The 6,958-nt window shown below is 40.9% G+C and overlaps 1 pseudogene; it reads right to left on the minus strand.

Annotated features, from left to right (window-relative positions):
* Nucleotides 1-1,098: 1,098 nt before the first annotated feature.
* Nucleotides 1,099-6,180, minus strand: LOC133577215 (major histocompatibility complex class I-related gene protein-like; annotated as a pseudogene).
* Nucleotides 6,181-6,958: the final 778 nt, after the last annotated feature.

Here is a 6,958-nt window from a genome sequence, read left to right on the forward strand (position 1 = left end):
GAGAAGGCATTTGACCGTGTCCCTCGGGAAGTCCTGTAGAGTTGCTCAGAGAGTATGGGGTATCGGACCGCCTGATTGTGGTGGTCCGCATTGCTGGCAGTAAGTTGAACCCGTTTCCAGTGAGGGTTGGACTCTGCCAGGGCTGCCCTTTGTCACCGATTCTATTTACAACTTTTATGGACAGTATTTCTAGGCACAGGGATCCGGTTTGGTGGCTGCAGGTTTAGATCTCTGCTTTTTGTGGATGTAGTCCTGCTGGCTTGACCTGGCCAGGATCTCCAGCTCTCACTGGATCAGCTCGCAGCTAAGTGTGAAGCGACTAGGATGAAAATCAGCAAAGAAAATCATCTATGGGTTGGGGAACAGACCCTGCCCCAAATGGAGGAGTTCAAGTACCTTGGGGTCTTGGTGCAGCGTCTGCAGTGATGCGAACCGTGCGTCGGTTCGTCGTGGTGAAAATGGAGCTAAGCTGGAAGGCAAAGCTCTCAATTGACCGGTCGATCTACGTCTCTATCCTCACCTATGGTCATGAGGTTTGGGTTATTACCGAAAGGACAAGATCCCAAGGCACTGAAATGAGTTTCGTCCGTCGGATAGTGGGGCTCTTCCTTAGAGATAGGGTGAGAAGCTCTGTCATTTGGGAGGAGCTCAAAGTAAAGACACTGCTCCTCCACATCGAGAGGAGGCCGATGAGGTTGTTCGGGCATTTGGTCAGAATGCCCCCCAAACGCCTTCTTGGGTTGGTGTTTAGGGCGTGTTCGACTGGTAAGAGACCACGGGGAAGACCCAGGACACGGTGGAAAGACTATGTCTCCCAGCTGGCCTAGGGATTGCTGTGGGAAGAGCTGGATGAAGTAGCTGGGGAGAGGGAAGTCTGGGTTTCTCTGCTTAGGCTGCTGCCCCTGCGACCTGACTTCGGATAAGCGGAAGAAGGTGAATGAATGGACGGATGAAAGAGAAACAAGGTGAAATGGACTTTTCCCTCACGTCACGCTGTGTTTCTATGTGAGAGTGTTTGCTCTGTCTCTGTGGATCTTTGAGTGTTTGGCTGGAAGGCAACTAAAACATGGCCGCATCTTTGCAGCCCGGATGAAAGCATCAACTCACGGCCTCAACTGAGTGCACTGAGAAGAAGAAGAAGAAGAAGAAGAAGAAGAAAAAGAAGAAGACAGATGACATTGGTGTCCCTCACCTTGTCTGTTTCTGTGACGCCTGACCATGACCATGGCCGCCAGGAGGGCCGCCACAGCGACGACCGCCGCCGTGGCAGCGAGGGTAACGCTCAAGTTGTCTGTTGAGAGCAAAAAGCACACGCGGAGTGACTTCATGACTACTTTGCATGCAGACGTCAAGCGTTGTCATGGTGACATGGATCAATGGGTTATACTTGTATAGCGCTTTTCTACCTTTGACACTATTACCACATTCACCCATGCAAGGTGCTAACCACGGCCCATCAGGAGCAAGGGTGCAATGTCTTGCTCAAGGACACAACGGATGTGACTTGGTTGGTAGAAGGTGGGGATTGAACCAGGAACCGACAGCTTGCTGGCACGGCCACTCTTCAAATTGTGCCACGCCGTAATGGTGACAGGTGGACTTGTGATGGGAAACATCTCCAACTAAAAGTGTATTTCTCACCTCCATGGCTTGCGTTGCTCAGGATGCTTCTTCTCTCCAGCTTGGTAACCAAGTCCTCCTTGACACCAGACAGCCGAAACACACATTCGTACTTGCCCTCCACGTCGGACGTCACCTCCACTTTCAGGTGCACCAACATCTGGAAGGTTCCGTCGTTGTTGGGGAGTATCTCTCCGTGCTCCACGTCATCGAAGATCTGCCCGCCGTCTTTCCTCCAGAACAGGTCGGCAGTGTCGGGGTAGAAACCTGTCGCCATGCAGCTGACCAGAGAGGACGCCGTTTTCGGGAGGAGGAACACCTCTGGAAGCTCTGCACAGGAAGTGATGTCACGTGTTGGGACTAACTTGCTGTATTAACTAGTAATCTAACGCGTTATTTTTTATGTTCAGTAACTCAGTTACCGTTACTACATGATGCCTTACTCCGTGATTTTACGTTATTTTGTATGTAGTATCGGCTAGAAACAGAAGATCTGAGTGTGTTTTATTGGAGCGCTGCGGTGTCGTCCTTCTGAATCTCTTGTGTCACAAGGAAGAGTGTGTGTGTCTGGGTGTGGGGATGGAGGGAGGGGAGGGGTGCGCGCAGCAGCATTCGTGAGGGAGGGGCGGAGACAGAGAGAGCGAGAGAGTTATGATAAACGCGCTTGCGTCGCCAGGCTCTGCTTTTTATCGATAGATTTATCAGATTTAATTTTTTATTATCTATAGCAAAGGTGTCAAAAGTGTGCCCCGGAGGCCATTTGCGGCCCACAGCTAATGTTTTAAAGGCCCACAGCACATTCTAAAAATACTATTAAAATAAACAAAAACATAACAAAAGTTAAATAAAAAAGCTTGAAGGTGAAATGTAATTTAGAAAAAGTTGAAATGTTGACAAATAAAACAAAGCTGTTTTTTTTTCTTTCAAACTGTCATTGCTCAAAACATAATATTGAATCAAAATCAATGTTATTATGAATTATAGTACACACACTCTGTCAATTCTCTTATATACTCTTTCATGCTAGACTTCTAGAGTGTTTGATTATCACATCACTCTAAATGTATAAAGTTCACAAACATAAAGAGGGATCCTAGTGGGCCAGGCCAATCTTTCCTTATCTTTAAACTAAAACTGGGGAAATGCATAGAGTCTTCTGGGCTTCAGACATGATTTTATTTCACAATTCCTTGAGAGAAAAAACGCCTGGTTAGGCTTTGTGTATGTAAAGTTAAAGTTACTACTTCCTTGGTTTACAGCTATGTTGTTATTATGCTGTTTGTTACTTATGTATGTTATGTTGCAGCTAATTAAAATAGTTGTGTCAATTTGTTCTGGCCTGAAATAAATTGGCCCTTTGAAACATATCTTTGTCTTTGTGTGTTGTATGTAGAGCACATTGCTTAGCAGAGTTCAGTGATGCAAATGCATGTCAAGACGATCAACACATTGTATTATTCTCCAGTGCAATAACAGTACTGAAATGAAGGCTAAAAGGGCATTAATGGGAGCTTTAAAAAAAAAAAAAGAAGAAAAAAAAAAAGTAACTAAATAATTACTTTTCACAGTAACGCATTACTTTTTGGTGTAAGTAACTAAGTTAGTAACTGAGTTACTTTTGAAATAAAGTAACTAGTAACTGTAACTAGTTACTGGTTTTCAGTAACAAACCCAACACTGGTGGTGTCACGTGTGAACAGAAGACATTGTGGGGAGAAGGTGTGGATGGAGAGAAAGAGTATAAAGAGACAGTGTAATGTCAGTAATGTTCCTACAGGGGGAGTGCTAACAAGTTAAAAGGTGTGCTTCTACCTGTTCTCATTAGGACCTCCTTCCCATAGTTCACAAACTTCTTCAAGTAAGAAGGACTATACTCAGTGTAGTAATACTTATTGTAGTATAGTCGGAATTTGTTCTGGTCCCACATGAGTTTGGAGGGGAAAGCTAATTGTCTTGATGCGGTCCATGTCCATGTCTTCATGTCTAACGATATTAAATCTTCTCCATCATAACTTAACTGATACCAACCTTTAACTTCATCAGTCTGATCATTCCATTCACATCCAGTCATCTTCTGGACAATGTGAACATCTGAGTCACACAAAGTTTTGTAAAGCAGAGTGAAACATACCCCCCCCGCATAACAGTGGAAAATTCAACATAAACAAACCTCCAGTTTGGTTGAAACGCTTATTAAGTTTTTCAATGCTGATTTTGTAGAAACAAGCTTTTCTGTTTGTATCTGCCGGTAGTTTGGTTCCTCTGCTGTGATTTTGTTCATCCAGTCCTGTTTGGCTTCAGCTTTCCTGCTGTTGCTGTCATAGTGAACAATCTGAGCGTCATCAAACATAACCAACACTCACAAACTCTGGGAAGTTTGGAACTTGAGAGGACGCAGTGTAGAAATACTTCAGCGTGTGAATCACTGAAAGAAGAACAAAACAAATGGTAAATACAATAAAAACAACCAAATGACTTTTTATTTGGTTTCATGTTCAACAATCTTGCACTGTGGATATTTTAGGTCATTCAGTCTTCAGTCGGGTCTTAAAGTGAACATAAAACACTGCGAGATATCAGTCAAGACTCACATGGTGTTCTATGAAAAACACAACACAATAATAATATTACTTTTTTTGGCCACCTGTTGACAGTTTAGACATTTAGAAAATATATTTTTTTTTCCTACAATGGAGGTTGAATATTTTTAAGTGCTAGTGTGTAGCTACCTCAAATAAAATGTTTATTTATATAGCCCTAAATCACAAGTGTCTCAAAGGGCTGCACAAGCCACAACGACATCCTCGGTACAAAGCCCACATAAGGGCAAGGGAAAAACTCACCCCAGTGGGACGTCGATGTGAATGACTATGAGAAACCTTGGAGAGGACCGCATATGTGGGTAACCCCCCACTCCCTCTAGGGGAGACCGAATGCAATGGATGTCGAGTGGGTCTGACATAATATTGTGAGAGTCCAGTCCATAGTGGATCCAACATAATAGTAAGAGTCCAGTCCATAGTGGGGCCAGCAGGAAACCATCCCGAGCGAAGACGGGTCAGCAGCGCAGAGATGTTCCCAACCGATGCACAGGCGAGCGGTCCACCCCGGGTCCCGACTCTGGACAGCCAGCACTTCATCCATGGCCACCGGACCTGTGTGTCTCCCCCTCCACAAAGGATAAGGGGGAGCAGAGGAGAAAGGAAAAGAAACGGCAGATCAACTGGTCTAAAAAAGGGGGGCTATTTAAAGGCTAGAGTATACAAATGAGTTTTAAGATGGGACTTAAGTGCTTCTAAATTGCTACTAAAGTCTAATAACTACTTGTATTTATTTTACTATTTTCATTTCTCAATAAATATCTTACATTTAAGACACATCTTCGCCATTGGCGGTTAAATAAATGTTTCCGAAAGTATTTTTTGTTTGTTTGTCCCATATTATAAACATAAAACATATTTTATATATTGTGTATCAGCTTTTTTTTTATTGTAAACTTGAAACTAAAAATAATACAATTGAAAGTTTGAGAAAATTATATATTGCAGTCATCTTATTGCTATATTTCAGTATTAATTCCTCAGTCACAGTTAAATTTAAAGATGAGAATGTGAGAGAATGTATTTAATGTTGAAGGAAGCAGTTGAAGATGAAAACAATGAAGAGATTCATGTTAGCTGAAAGTAAAAAATGTTAGCAGTGAAATAAAATATAGATTATATTTTGTGCAGTAATAAAGGAAAAAGTAACAAATAAAATATGTTTAAAATAATCATGTTTGAGTAATAATGAGATTGAATAAGGTAGGATTTAATAGAATTAATAAATAGAAACTCACAAAAGTCAAACAGGTGACGACACAAAGAGCATTTATTAGGGATGTCCGATAATGGCTTTTTGCCGATATCCGATATTCCGATATTGTCCAACTCTTTAATTACCGATACCGATATCAACCGGAATTAACACATTATTATGCCTAATTTGGACAACCAGGTATGGTGAAGATAACGTACTTTTTAAAAAAAATTGTAAAATAAGATAAATTAAAAACATTTTCTTGAATAAAAAAGAAAGTAAAACAATATAAAAACAGTTACATAGAAACTAATAATTAATGAAAATTAGTAAAATTAACTGTTAAAGGTTTAGTACTATTAGTGGACCAGCAGCACGCACAATCATGTGTGCTTATGGACTGTATCCCTTGCAGACTGTATTGATATATATTGATATATAATGTAGGAACCAGAATATTAATAACAGAAAGAAACAACCCTTTTGTGTGAATGAGTGTAAATGAGGGAGGTAGGTTTTTTGGGTTGGTGCACTAATTGTAAGTGCATCTTGTGTTTTTTATGTTGATTTAATAAAAATAAAAATAAAAAAAACCCAAAAAAACCGATACCGATAATACAAAATCGATACCGATAATTTCTGATATTACATTTTAACACATTTATCGACATCCCTAATGTTTATAAACTTATACAAAGTGGACTTACCAGGCGCCACGCTCTGCATTTGCACAACCAGAAGAGATAATACAAACAAGTTCATGATGTCAGCACAAAACAAAAATATTTTTGCCACTTTTAATCCCGCAGAGAAAGACAAAAGTCTTGCACATTTGGATTGAAACTCCAGGTCCATACTATAACAGGGAAAATAAAGAAAACAACTTGTATTTGGAGAAAATATCTATAGTGTTATCGGTCTCCCTTCCCTGCCTATCGGTGACTGAGGTACAGCCCTGAAGACGCTACTGCAACTATCTGTCTGTCAATATATATATATATATATATATATATATATATATATATATATATATATATATACGCGAAAACCCAGAAGTCGGCGCCTCTTGTTACGCGGTGCTAAGATGAGTGATTTCAAAACACACTGTGATGGAACTTTAGATAAAACTGAGGTAATTTGTTGGCATTGCACCCACAAACCTTCTCATCACTGGTGCCCAACAAGTTTAAAATACTTTTGTAGTAACTTAAAGCCCTACTGAAATTATTTTTTTTTATTTAAACGGGGATAGCAGATCCATTCTATGTGTCATACTTGATCATTTTGCGATATTGCCATATTTTTGCTGAAAGGATTTAGTAGAGAACATCGACGATAAAGTTCGCAACTTTTGGTCGCTGATAAAAAAAAGCCTTGCCTGTACCGGAAGTAGCGCGACGTCACAAGTTGAAAGTCTCCTCACATTTTCCTATTGTTTACACCAGCAGCGAGAGCGATTGGGACCGAGAAAGCAACGATTACCCCATTAATTTGAGCCAGGATGAAAGATTCGTGGATGAGGAACGTGAGAGTGAAGGAC

The sequence above is a fragment of the Nerophis lumbriciformis genome, linkage group LG37, assembly GCF_033978685.3.
Source record: "Nerophis lumbriciformis linkage group LG37, RoL_Nlum_v2.1, whole genome shotgun sequence".
NCBI lineage: Eukaryota > Metazoa > Chordata > Actinopteri > Syngnathiformes > Syngnathidae > Nerophis > Nerophis lumbriciformis.